Below are 13,864 nucleotides of genomic sequence, written 5' to 3'. Positions count from 1 at the left end.
ACAAGCCGTGACGTCACGGGAGGAAGGAAAAGCGCGCATTTTAAGCAAAGAACGCTGCCGGTTCCCTCGGTGAGGTCCAGGCTGCGTCGGAGAGGTGAGTATAGCAATATTTTTTATTTTAATTCTTTCTTTTACACATTAATATGGATCCCAGGGCCTGAAGGAGAGTTTCCTCTCCTTCAGACCCTGGGAACCATCAGGGATACCGTCCGATACTTGAGTCCCATTGACTTGTATTGGTATCGGGTATCGGTATCGGATTAGATCCGATACTTTGCCGGTATCGGCCGATACTTTCCGATACCGATACTTTCAAGTATCGGACGGTATCGCTCAACACTACTAATAAGTCATTTTATGTTTGTGTGTGTGTAGCCCATTCACTATCTCCATCTATCCCCACCCCCTGAAGATGGCTGGACCATCATTATTATACAACATTGTTGATGCACACCTGTATTTTGTATCTTCCCTGCCTCATTGTAGATTGTAAGCTCTCACGAGCAGGGTGGTTTTTATTTTGCTTTAATTATTATATGGTGGTTACTTATGACTGTTGTGTTTGAGACTGTCAAACTGTAAAGCGCTGCGGAATATGTTGACGCTATATAAATAAGTTTATTATTGTTGTTATTATTAATCCTTCCCAAACTCCACATTCGGCAATCAGACAGATTCTTGTCCCATAAGTCTGTTGCGTTATGTTTACCAGGGACATCAGCACGGCCTTCTGTACCTTGTGGTGAAGCAGCAGCACTGTGTCGTGTGGCAGAGGATCCCATACTCGCGGCTCTTACAGCAGTCACGGCTCCTAAGATAAATGAAACCGTATCCAGGGCTCTTACTGTTAAGACCCCATAGTCTCACTGCCTCACAGTAGATAATCTCCCTCTGTGATGAGGAAGAAACCTTTTTCTCTAGCCATGGAATATGGTTTCTCCCACAATGGCAGTCTGAGTGTATAAAGATCCCTGAGAAGATTGCCGCTGGAGATATGTATGTGCGTATATGTGCATATATGCATACATGGACAAATAAGTTGACATACTAGCCCTTTCAACTTCCTGCCGACTTCAACTCAAAAATATTGCACGAATCCGTTCATTCCTCAACCAAGAATCTGCAAAAACCCTAGTCCATGCCCTCATCTCTCGCCTTGACTACTGCAACCTCCTGCTCTGTGGCCTCCCCTCAAACACTCTCGCACCCCTCCAATCTATTCTAAACTCTGCTGCCCGACTAATCCACCTGTCCCCCCGCTATTCTCCGGCCTCTCCCCTCTGTCAATCCCTTCACTGGCTCCCCATTGCCCAGAGACTGCAGTACAAAACCCTAACCATGACGTACAAAGCCATCCACAACCTGTCTCCTCCTTACATCTGTGACCTCATCTCCCGGTACTTTCCTACACGCAACCTCCGATCCTCACAAGATCTCCTTCTCTACTCCCCTCTTATCTCCTCTTCCCACAATCGTATACAAGATTTCTCTCGCGTATCTCCCCTACTCTGGAACTCTCTACCGCAACATATCAGACTCTCACCTACCATCGAAACCTTCAAAAAGAGCCTGAAGACCCACCTCTTCCGACAAGCCTACAACCTGCAGTAACCACCAATCAACCAAACCGCTGCATGACCAGCTCTATCCTCACCTACTGTATCCTCACCCATCCCTTGTAGATTGTGAGCCTTCACGTGCAGGGTCCTCTCTCCTACTGTACCAGTTATGACTTGTATTGTTCAAGATTATTGTACTTGTTTTTATTATGTATACCCCTCCTCACTTGTAAAGCGCCATGGAATAAATGGCGCTATAACAATAAATAATAATAATAATAATAATACCTATAATGTCTGGACTAATGACTCGTATAAATGCAGTTCCGAATAATTTCAAGTGTCGGAAGATTTTTACTAGCACCACCACATTCATTGATTCAGAGCCCGGACTCCCTGTGTCTAACATCAAGTAATACAGGAGTGATGATCCACGTTTCTCTTTCAGCGCTTCTAATGAGAAGCCAGACGTTGGTAATGGCAGGAGATATTACCTGCCGGATGGCGTATTCCTTAGTTTCAATAATATCCAACCCTTACTTGGGGTTAGACATCTAAGGATTTGGAATAGACGTGATCTCTTGGATGAGTAATGTGCGTACATCCCAATGCTCTGCCATTATCCATGTACTAACCAGGGCTGTGGAGTCAGAGTCAGAGTTAGTTTTGGTCGGAGTCGGTAGAAATGTACCGACTCCGACTCCAGCTTTAAAAAAAATGTAGTAATATTTCATAATTGAACTTTCATATGAATTTTATAAATGTTACTCAAATATATATGTTCTATCAAACTATGAACAACAGTGATAAGCAGTTCTGCTGGAGATAGAGACATTTCTTACTTGTGTGTCACTGTTCTCCACTGCCCTTATCTAATCTTATACTTGGTTAACCTCATGGTGCCCCAACCCCCCTACTTACAATGTATGAAACTGAAAGTGAAAATGTGTTGCAAATTCTTAGTAGTAAAGCTCCTCCTCTAGACTAATGTTTACTAGGTGTGCGTCTTCCAAGCATCTCACAGCTGCTACTCAGAAGAGGAAGACTGTAAGGGTATGTGTCCACATTCAGGAAACTCTGCGTTTTTGACGCAGCGTTGTTCCGCAGCGTCAAAAACGCAGCGTCCAGATGTTACAGCATAGTGGAGGGGATTTAATGAAATCCCGACTCCACTATGCGTTAAAAAACACATGCGTTTTTGCCGCGAAAACGCACATGCGGTGCGTTTTTTCAAAACGCAGCATGTTGCTACTATGAGCAAAACACGCAGGAACACCGCAGGTGACCTGCCAGTGACCTCAGGTGCAGTTTTGGTCAGGATTTTACCTGCATAAAATCCTGACCAAAGCCTGAAGCAATCCTGAACGTGGACACATACCCTTTGAAGTATTATCCTTTCAACAAACTTTGCATCAGTTAACTGTGAGTACATGAGGAATAACAGTATTACTGACCACTATATCAGTTGTACGACCTGGCAATAATTTTGTACAATTGTTTTTAGTAAAAACAATTGTCATTTGGATTATGAATGCAGAATTAAAAACCTGAGAATGTCAAAGAAGCGTCACATTAAATCAGCTGTATTTGAACATTTCACCATCACTCAAGATAGAAAACATTATGTCTGTCAGTGTATGGCAAATGATCCAGATGAAAACAAATGCTGTGAAGCCAAGATCAGTGCATATTCAGGCAAAGATAAAAATGCTCCTACCAGAGCCTCTAATCTAAAGAGACATTTACAGTGCTTTCATCCAGAAGTACTGAAAGCAGTGGATGAGAAAGACTGCATCCAAACCAATGAACCAGGCTCTTCAGCCAAACAAAGGAGCAGGGAACTTTGCAGCCATCAGTTGCAAGATATTTTGTCAGTGACAAAGTTACTGTGACAATGACAGTAGATACATTTAAAAAACAGATCATAGAGCTTGTAAAGGATAGTGTGCCTATTTCATTATTTTCACGACCAGCTTTTATGTGTGAATGGGGAAATGGCCCACAAGGTTGGTGTTTCTCTGGAGAGAGAGAGTATTAGAAAATTAGTAATCGAAGAAGCTTTTAAACAAAAGGAAGAACTTAAAAAAAACTCTCAAGGGACGCTTTCTGTTTCTTAAAATGGATGCCTGCACACGTCACAGAGTGAACTATTTTGCCATCAATGTCCGATTTGTTTGTGACAAAAATGAAATAGTTACCAAGACATTGGCAGTAAAAGACACCAAAGCTCATCACACCAGTGAGTTTCTCCAGGTCTTGGTGGAAAAGGTTCCGCAAGACTATGAACTTAAAAAAGAGCAAGTTCTTTCTTTCGTAACTGACAATGCTTCAAATATGATAAGTACTATTAAGCTAATGAATGAGAGTAATGATGGTGACCAGCAGCTAGAAGAACATTCTGGGTCCACAGACACAGAAATGTTGGAAATAGAGGAACACAGTATTGTAACTGAGGAGCAAACTGAAGTTGCTTCAGATGAACAGCAACATGATAGTTTAGATGATCTTGTTGAAACTGCGTCAATACGTTCTTTCATTCATCACATGCGCTGTGTTGTGCATATGCGGCGCGCCCCCACACCGCCGCAGGGCCGAGGGGATACCCGGAGCCGAGCCTCTGGGTCTCAGTCTCGGGGTTGTCACGGTGGCTAGACCCGGTCCGTGGCCCTGTCCGTCAGTGGGGGACGTCCGGTGTAATAAGTGGTAATAATGGTGCGGTGCGGTTGTGGGGTGTAAGTCGCGGTAAATAACGAGGACACCAGGTTGCAGTCTCTTTACCTCTTTACTGGAGATCTCTGAGTAACACGGTTCACCAGCCTACGCAAGTCCGGCCGGTCCAATGGCACCTCCAGAGTTCTCCTCTCAGGTGGAAATCTGTGCCTTCCTTCTAGCGCTATGTGTTGTAGTCCTTCCCTGCTGTGCTTACGGAAAGTAACCCCACAACGGTTGTGTCTGTTTCTTAAGTTCCCTCACAACTCGATTTGATGTTCCTCTGTAATCCACCCCTTCCCTGTATTCAGGTTGGAATGGCACCCGTTTGTCAGGTAGGCCTGGAGTTCTTCCGGGACCCTAGAGTCGCCCCTCTCCCGCAATTGCCCCCCAAGACTTCATAGGTGATATGTGGTAGACAGCCCGCCTGAGACCGACTGTCCTGCCGCTGTTTGGAGTATGGCTTGAAGCTGTATTCTAATCCACTCCCTCGGCGTTCCGGCCACCGGTATTGCGCCTCAGCAGGGTGCTGCCTCTTTCAACAAAACCCCTGCTGGTATTCTCCTTCTGCTTGATCTCGTTTCTCACTCAGCACAATCTATCTCGCTTCTAGTCCTTTCTTGAGTCCCGCCGCTTCCAGGAGCCTGCGCGGACCCGTTACGTTCTTTCAATGCCAAGCCTCTGCCAGGATCCCACCCCTGGCAGAGACCCTACAGTCTCTCCCTTCACAACACCCCCTGCCACAGGGTGTTGCTCCGTTCAATCCCGTCAGCGTTCTCTCTAACTTCCTGCCTGACCCCCAGTTTACCCACTATGGTGGGGAGTGGCCTAATGAATAGCACCCTTAGCTCCCCCCGGAGGCCCAGCTGTGAAACATATTGGTGTCTGTGATACCTGATTGGAGGAACTCCTTCGGTGCCATCGAACGTACCATGGCTCCCCTTAGCGGCGAAGCCACAGTACTGCAACGACCAGAACTCTGGGGCGCTGCACATACGCTACAGCTGGCTATAAGGGACAGTCTGCAAGAAGGACATGCTGCTGCACTGATTGGCAAGGTGAGAAAATTGGCTACTGTGCCAGAACCCCTAAAGTTGACTCAATTTTGAAGAGACGTGCTGGAAAAGGGGCAATTATTGATCAGGCCACACGATGGGGCAGTAGTTACTTAATGATTCAGCGCTTGGTTGAACTGAAAACCTTTCTTGTAGACATGGCTAACCCTCAACTGACGCTAAATGAAAGTCAGTGGAATCAGGTGACTGAGCTGGAAAAATTGCTACAGCACCCATTTACAGTGACTAAAAAATGACAAGCGGAGGACTTAACTCCAGGTATTTTCTTAAAGGAGTGGAAGAACCTGATGTTTCGCCTGTCCCAAAGAGGAGGGTTAATTGCAAGTGGCATTGCTACATCAATGAAACGGAGAGAGGAGCTACTGTTACAAAATAACATTCTCTTGGCAGCTGTTTATGTAGACCCAATGCATCGGATTCTTCTAGATGATCAACAGCTAACTAAAGGAAAAGAAGCTCTGTTTGACATAGCAGTAAGGATGAAAGGGTTGCAGAACAGTCAGGAGGAACAAGAAGAATTAGGTCGTCCTGCCACATCTTCACCCTCATCAACTGATGAAGAATTTAATTTAGAACAATAATTGGATCACAAGGACCGTGCAAAGCGTTCCCGCATAGAAGAGTCATCGCCATCAATGAACACAGCCAGGACATTTCAGCAGAATTTTTCATGTGCACTAAAAGAAATTGAGAAATTTGACCGTTCATCAAAAATAACAGTGCAACAAGCGATTCCTCTGTATCCTGACATTGTCAGAGATGTTGCCCGAGTGGTTACTGCTTTGCCACCAACCCAAGTTAGTGTAGAGAGGTTGTTCTCTGCTCGCAAAATAATTAGATCAGATTTGAGGGCATCCATGAAGGAGGATCTGACAGAGGCAATACTTTTTCTGAGAACAAATTTATAGATTTCTTCTTATTAACTGCATAACAGTGTTTATTGCATATTTACTTACAAGAGTTTAGAACAGTTTATAAAAGTTATTTGCTATATTCTAATTGTATACTAATAAATATAGTTTTTGCTCTAAGTAGTCTGATTACTTATATGATGGTGAGAAACTGAATAATCACGATGTTTATATTTTACAACAGTAAATTTATTGTTACGAATTGGCCATTTATGAAGAAGTCGGAGCCGGAGTCGGAACCTGATAAAATACAGGAGTCGGAGTCGCAACTGTGGCTTACCGACTCCATAGCCCTGGTACTAATGGTTATTGGTTTGATCTTCCCGCAGTCCAGGGCCTCTGTCCTGCAGGTCTCCTTGTAGTATGGTAAGCTGGTCTGGAACCAAGGCTTAACCTGAGCCCAGAAGGTCCGATGAAGGAACAGTCCTGGTTTATAAGCACATGCAGCTTATTATTGGGCGGTACAGTCCTCATTGTGTGGTGGCTGTGACTTTCACCATATTTTGCTGGGCAATAAGGTTTTCTAACCCTATTCGGGGGCTGCGATGTCTATAAGTATCTATCACAATAAATAACTTGCTGTGGTTCATTATTGGTATTGGAGTACAATGGGTGAATTTCACTCTCTGCTTCTGATGCTTATTTCATTTACCACATTCATACTGAAATTGGCCATTATAGATGTATATCAGACACTCACTACGGTGATTTTCTTTGCGGATCTCTTTAGATATCTATGGTTTTTCTGATCTTTTAGATCCTTTATATATTTAGTCTGGTTTTTGCCTGGGACTTTGATTCCTGGGCTTCTGTACCCACCCTGGGAGAGTTGCTTTGGTATTCTCCATTGTGCTGTCCTGAGGGACGTAATGGAAAAAGGGAATTAGACCTACCGGTAATTCGGTTTCCAGGTAGTCCCTCAGGACAGCACCCATAGTTCCCTCCCTTATGTTTCTGTTTTTAGGATTGCTCGGGATTATTCTAGCGGCAGATCGTTCGTCCTTTGGGTCACCAAGGCTCGAAATTAAGATGAAGCAGTTTAATGGTTATTACACACAGGTTTGTAAGGGCACGTTTAGACCATTTATTTCCATCCTTCGGTGGTACTTTGAAAGAACACTGGAGGTGGGAGGGTCCTTTTAACCTCTCTATGATCCTGTCCCGCTATAGGTCAAGGAAGGACGTCCTCCATGGTTCTGTCCTGAGGGACTACCTGGAAACCGAATTACCGGTAGGTCTAATTCCCTTTTTTTCTGGCTGTCTTTATTTTTTTTTAACCCTTTCACTACTATAGGATTAGTAATGGACAGGCGTCTTATTGACGCCTCTCCATTATTAACCGGGCTTACTGTCACCTTACAATAGCAAGGTGACATTAACCCCTTATTACCCCATATCCCACCGCTACAGTGGAGTGGTAAGAGAGGGGCTAAATGCCGGAATTGGTGTATCTTACAGATGCGTCATTTCTGGGGCGGCTGGGGGCTGGTATTTGTAGCTGGGGGTGCCAATAACCATAGCCCCTCTCTAGGCTATGAATGTCAGCCCGCAGCTGTCTGCGTAGCCTTTCTGGCTATAAAATATAGGGGGACCCCATGTCACTTTTTGGGGGGGTCCCCCTAATTTAATAGCCAGAAAGGGTATGTTTCCATGTTCAGGATTTGACATAGGTCAAATCTGCACCTGAGGTCACTGGCAGGTCACCTGCGTTTTTCAATGCGTTTTTCATGCGGATTTGTGTGTGTTTTTGTAAGCTCAATAAAGATATACAAAAAAAATGGTGATGTCATTTCTTGTCCAACCTCTTCATTGACATACTCCATTGAAGAATGTTTACAGACAGATAGATGATAGATAACAGATGATAGATATATCGATAGATAATAGATACGATAGATAATAGATAGATGCAATAGATAGATAATAGATACGATAGATAGTTAATACCAAGCCCGATGTTTAGTATATCTATATATGTATAGATATTTCTATCTGTAGATAGATTATCCATCTCTCTCTCTCTCTCTCTCTCTCTCTCTCTCTATCTATATATATATATCGTCTTAGGGTCTCTTTGTAATGGAAAACCCATGTCGCTGATTGGTCGCACCAGCCACCCATGACCAATCAGCGACAGGCGCAGTCCGGATGCGAATTGGCGCGGGATTTAAACCACACTTCACTGATTGGTCGTGCCAGCCGCCCGCGACTAATCAGCGACAGACGCAGTCCTGCCGCGAATTGGCGTGGGATTTAATCCACACTTCGCTGTTTGGTCGCGCCCGGCCTGCTCCGACCAATCAGCGATATTGCAGCTGGATTTAAACACCACTTCGTAAATAAACTACATATGGAGCGCCCCCACACCGCCGCAGGGCCGAGGGGTACCCGGAGCCGGGCCTCTAGGTCTCAGTCCTGGGGTTGTCACGGTAGCTAGACCCGGTCCGTGGCCCTGTCTGTCAGTGGGGGACGTCCGGTGCAATAAGTGATGTTGTAGCGGTGCAGTTGTGGGGTGCAGGTCGCGGTAAATAACGAGGACACCAGGTTGCAGTCTCTCCACCTCTTTACTGAAGCTCTCTGGGTCCTCAGTCCGGAATACGGCTCACCAGGCTGCGCAAGTCCGGCCGGTCCAATGGCACTTCCAGAGCTCTCCTTGCAGGTGGAAATCGGTGCCTTCCTTCTAGCGCTATGTGTTGCAGTCCTTCCCTGCTGTGCTTACGGAAAGTACCCCACAACTGTTGTGTCTGTTTCTCGTGTTCCCTCACAACAACTTAATTCGCAATGATCTTCCTCGTCCCTCCAGATACTATGGTAGGAACGCACCCGTATGACGGGGAGGCTCGGAGATCTTCCGGGACTCTATCTGCGCCCCTCTCCTGTTGGTACCCCCCTTTGCCTTCCTGGGTGATGCGTGAGACAGTCCGCCTCAAGCTAACTGCCCTGCCGTAGGTCTGAGGTATGGCTTGAAACTCTTTACCTCCTCGGCGTTCCGGCCACCGGTAGTGCGCCTCAGTAAGGTGCTGCCTCTTTCAGCACAACCCTCACTGGTATCTCCTTTCGCTTGATTTCGTTTCTCACTCAGCACAATCTATCTCGCTTCTTAGTCCTTCCTTGGGCACCGCCGCTATGCTGAGCAGGCACGGTCCCTTTACGTTCTTTCCATGCCAAGCCTCTGCCAGGATCCCACCCCTGGCAGAGACCCTACAGTCTCTCCCTTCACAACACCCTCTGCCACCAGGTGTTGCTCCGTTCAATCCCGTCAGCGTTCTCTCTCTAACTTCCTGCCTGACCCCCAGTTTACCCACTATGGTGGGGAGTGGCCTAATGAATAGCACCCTTAGCTCCCCCCGGAGGCCCAGCTGTGAAATGTATTGGTGACTGTGATACCTGCTCAGAGAACTCCTTCCGTGCCATCGAACGCAGCATGGCCCCCCTTAGTGGCTGAACCATGCTACTGCAACGACCAGGACTCTGGGGCGCTGCACTCCCCCCTGGTTAAACACAGTACTCCGGGACTGGGAAGAAAAACAACAATACAGGTTAGCAAAAAGACATACAATTTTGTTGAGTGCAAATAACAATAAGTATACTTAAGTAGGCTTCCCTTTATGGGAGGTGAGGACACTTGTAACGTTACAAACATAATTAACCTTATAATTTACAGAGTATAAATAACTTCTGTTACCCAACCGGGTATTCTATTTAGTGCAATTTTTGAAATAATAACTTAACATTGCCTTTAAGAAACTCACACTCTTAGTCTATCAAAGGCCTTCCTATAATCACATTATAAGGCATTTCAACTTTACATTCTCCTTCTTGTGAACCTGCAGGACCGCCTGTCCCTACGGCACCAGGCCTACTGCCTCTCCTTTCTTCTACAGGACCGCCCTGTTCAGCCAGGGCCTACTGCCTTTCGCTACTATACACAGTATAGACATAACATTCCTTTCGGTTGAAGAACTCTGAGCCAGCTCTACTCGGCCCCTTTAAGGACTCACTCTCTAACCCCTACGGGTTCACTCTCTGTCCTTAGCAATAAAGTAACTTTTCAATGGGGACGCAGGGTTTACCTTCTATCCTCACCCTCATTATTACTTCTCTTACTTTCAACTGTGCAGACCTCTACTTCTACCCCTACGGGCTCTCTGCATCTTTCCTGTCTTCAAAACATTATTCAAATTTCACATTTTAACAAATTCAACACATATAACTTAGCATGTAAAACAGTTACATTTCTTTTCAAGGCATCATTATGGCATTACTGTTCTGCAACAGTATCTCTCTCAAGTTCAGTTTCTCACATCCCCTTTAAGAGGAGACCAAGTCTTTCTAAGGTAGCTCGTCTCCTCAGCCTACCGGCCCATGCAAAGGTTCCGGCATGGTATCTTCGCAAAGTGTCTTTAACTAGAACCGGTAGGAAAGGTATCTTCACAAAGTGTCTTTGGCTCAAACAAATAGGGCAAATATCTTCGCAAAGTGTCTTTGGCTAAAACCAGTAGGGAGCACCTTTAAGAAGGTGCAAACTATTTACAAGGGAAGTTCGAATCATGCACAGTCCATGATTTCTGCAGTTCTTTAAACTTGTGCAAAAATTTTAGGAAAGGAAAACAAACAAAGAGGATCCCGGGTGAACAGAGGGATCCATTAACCCTGGGCGGGTTTAGTAGCAACTTAAAGGAATAAAAGACAAACAGTAACTATTTACATTTTCATAAAGTGACTCTTCTTTCAGAAGTTTCCATGAGGCGCCTCCTGGCGGGCGGACCCCTGCAATCCAGGTTTCAGGTCCACTCCCGCTGCCAGATACACCCCATGGGTTCGGGTCTGTTGCACGACCAGGTCGTGCGCGGCGATCAAGGTCTGTGTTCCCACTTCTCTCTGTGCTGGCACATCAGGGACATTGATCGCCCGCAGAGGAACTTCTTTAGCCACTACGGTGGTTGCGGCGATCGGGCGGCAGATCGCTAGTTCTGTGGTTGGGCAGGTGGAGGCGACCAGGGTGGTTACAGGTCGGTCACACGGCGGCACTTTGGCTACAGGGGCTGGTTTCTCTTTCTTGTAGACGTTCAGGGCGAACCACCCCTTTTCCCCAAAATGCCGGGTGTAAGTAACACTGTCTCCCGGATAGAGGTCTCGATCGGGGTGACCCTCTCTAAGGTGTGACTCAACATCCCGTCGGTTAACAAAGACCTCCGCGTATAGCCCCGGTTCTTTAATGAAGCCCCAGCCTCCTTGGAGTTTAAAGACAGTGACGATACCCTGCCTACGCGGGGCCTGGTGAGTGGTGGGGTCCTTACGGGCCCGGTCCTTGACCGCCAAATCTTTTTGATGGTAGGCCTCCCGTTTAGCCTGATGTGCTTTCTCTTCCTCTCGCCACCGCTGTTCTAGCTGGATCTGGTATTCCTCCCAGCTTAGGGCCTGTACCATTTCTCCCTTCTGGGTCTCCACCCCGGGGAACCCCATGAGATTGGATCCAGGGTTCACCCAGCGGCACACCGTGCGCTCCGCGCTGACCTCACACGGCAAGGGAGTAGGGGTGATTGGGGCTCGCATACGGTGTTCCATGCCCGTGGCTTCCTCCCATGGTAACAGGCGCTGAAGTCTATGGGTCCCCGGGAGAGGTGGTGCTGCTACGGGACCCACTAACACACCCTCTGCTAGTGGGGTAGGATCGGCGGACTCACCCACTGGTACGATTCCACCTTCTGCGACAGGTCCCGTTGGTTCTTCCGATGTCCGGGAATCCACTGCCGGTCCTACCTGATGCGGGGCCTGGACTCTCACATGCAGTTGGAGGAGCTGGTTATATAAATCCTCCATCTCGGCTCTCAGGAATTTGGTGTTATCCACGGAGGACAAGCCGCTGGGCTCAGCCGGGTAGTCAGGGGAGACTTCCACTTCAACCCCGCTGTCGGGTTCGGAGCTGCTAGCCATAGCGTCCTCCACGTGGGTCGCTTCCTGGTCTTTTTCCCGCTCTCTCCTGCGTGAGCAGTTTCGTTTTCTCTGCCTCCGCCCCCCATTAAGGATTAGGAGGCGGATCTCTGCTGCTGACGGACACGTCCTCACTGCACAGAAATATTTAGACTGGGCGGCCATTACTGTTCGCGCTCTCCAGCTCGGCTACGCCCACTCCACGCCCCTCTTCTCTTCCTGCGCTCTCCTCAGCGCTGCAATGGCGGCGGATTTTGGCGGCAAATGGCACAGCACACAGTCTTGCAATAAAGTACAGTCCAAGCACAGTAAATCACAGTCTCTAGGCACACATGACCTGATTCTTCAGGCTTAAGTAGATCCTGTTTGTGACGCCAAGTTGGAGCGCCCCCACACCGCCGCAGGGCCGAGGGGTACCCGGAGCCGGGCCTCTAGGTCTCAGTCCTGGGGTTGTCACGGTAGCTAGACCCGGTCCGTGGCCCTGTCTGTCAGTGGGGGACGTCCGGTGCAATAAGTGATGTTGTAGCGGTGCAGTTGTGGGGTGCAGGTCGCGGTAAATAACGAGGACACCAGGTTGCAGTCTCTCCACCTCTTTACTGAAGCTCTCTGGGTCCTCAGTCCGGAATACGGCTCACCAGGCTGCGCAAGTCCGGCCGGTCCAATGGCACTTCCAGAGCTCTCCTTGCAGGTGGAAATCGGTGCTTTCCTTCTAGCGCTATGTGTTGCAGTCCTTCCCTGCTGTGCTTACGGAAAGTACCCCACAACTGTTGTGTCTGTTTCTCGTGTTCCCTCACAACAACTTAATTCGCAATGATCTTCCTCGTCCCTCCAGATACTATGGTAGGAACGCACCCGTATGACGGGGAGGCTCGGAGATCTTCCGGGACTCTATCTGCGCCCCTCTCCTGTTGGTACCCCCCTTTGCCTTCCTGGGTGATGCGTGAGACAGTCCGCCTCAAGCTAACTGCCCTGCCGTAGGTCTGAGGTATGGCTTGAAACTCTTTACCTCCTCGGCGTTCCGGCCACCGGTAGTGCGCCTCAGTAAGGTGCTGCCTCTTTCAGCACAACCCTCACTGGTATCTCCTTTCGCTTGATTTCGTTTCTCACTCAGCACAATCTATCTCGCTTCTTAGTCCTTCCTTGGGCACCGCCGCTATGCTGAGCAGGCACGGTCCCTTTACGTTCTTTCCATGCCAAGCCTCTGCCAGGATCCCACCCCTGGCAGAGACCCTACAGTCTCTCCCTTCACAACACCCTCTGCCACCAGGTGTTGCTCCGTTCAATCCCGTCAGCGTTCTCTCTCTAACTTCCTGCCTGACCCCCAGTTTACCCACTATGGTGGGGAGTGGCCTAATGAATAGCACCCTTAGCTCCCCCCGGAGGCCCAGCTGTGAAATGTATTGGTGACTGTGATACCTGCTCAGAGAACTCCTTCCGTGCCATCGAACGCAGCATGGCCCCCCTTAGTGGCTGAACCATGCTACTGCAACGACCAGGACTCTGGGGCGCTGCACATACATATTCTAGAATACCCGATGCGTTAGAATCAGGCCACCATCTAGTAGATATGCAATAGCAAGGCCGATGTTTATTAATTAATGTTTAATTAAAAAAAAATGGCATGGGCTCCCGCGCAATTTTCTGCACCAGAGGGGGAAAGCCGATGGCCGGGGTC

General features: G+C 47.8%; 1 long non-coding RNA gene across 1 annotated transcript in view; it reads left to right on the top strand.

Moving 5' to 3' along the window:
* Nucleotides 1-13,864, top strand: part of LOC143783350 (uncharacterized) — a 43,947-nt gene that overhangs the window by 28,548 nt on the left and 1,535 nt on the right. The gene's annotated exons all lie outside the window — the stretch shown is intronic.

This window comes from Ranitomeya variabilis, chromosome 6 (assembly GCF_051348905.1).
Source record: "Ranitomeya variabilis isolate aRanVar5 chromosome 6, aRanVar5.hap1, whole genome shotgun sequence".
Taxonomy (NCBI): domain Eukaryota; kingdom Metazoa; phylum Chordata; class Amphibia; order Anura; family Dendrobatidae; genus Ranitomeya; species Ranitomeya variabilis.
Note: the sequence above shows the minus strand (reverse complement) of the source record. Positions and strands in the feature narration are given on the sequence as shown.